At 43.4% G+C, this 438-nt stretch overlaps 1 non-coding gene across 1 annotated transcript; it reads right to left on the bottom strand.

Moving 5' to 3' along the window:
• Positions 1-366: 366 nt before the first annotated feature.
• TRNAM-CAU (transfer RNA methionine (anticodon CAU)) lies at positions 367-438 on the bottom strand. Its single transcript has one exon. It is a non-coding gene; the product is annotated as a tRNA-Met (tRNA).

The following is a 438-nucleotide window of genomic DNA, read 5'->3' as shown; positions in this document are numbered from 1 at the left end:
ACATATATATACTATGAGTTTTATATTAACTTACATACATATAATGAGTTTTATATTAACTTATATATATCATGTTTCTGTATATTTTAAGGTCCTGTAATCGAATTTGACATCGCGCGCGCATACACTAGTACGTGATTCATAGTGGTGTGTGTCCAAGTCTAGCACGAACCGTTGGGCCCGGTCGTGCGGAGGCAAATTTAGGGGTCGTTCAGCCAGGCTTAGATCCATCCTATGCCACAGGTGGGCTTCGCTCCTGAGCTAGGCTGAATTCGTTCGGGCTGAGTGAGTCCATCTTGTGGTTGTGCGCTTTAATTAGCGCTTTTCTTTCAGTTCTAAAGATAAAACAGCAAAAAGTAAAAATTGTATCAAAGGCAGGTTTCGATCCTGCGACCTGTGGGTTATGGGCCCACCACGCTTCCGCTGCGCCACTTTGAT

Source organism: Zea mays, chromosome 3 (assembly GCF_902167145.1).
Source record: "Zea mays cultivar B73 chromosome 3, Zm-B73-REFERENCE-NAM-5.0, whole genome shotgun sequence".
Taxonomy (NCBI): Eukaryota; Viridiplantae; Streptophyta; class Magnoliopsida; order Poales; family Poaceae; genus Zea; species Zea mays.
This window is presented reverse-complemented; position numbering and strand designations above follow the sequence as displayed.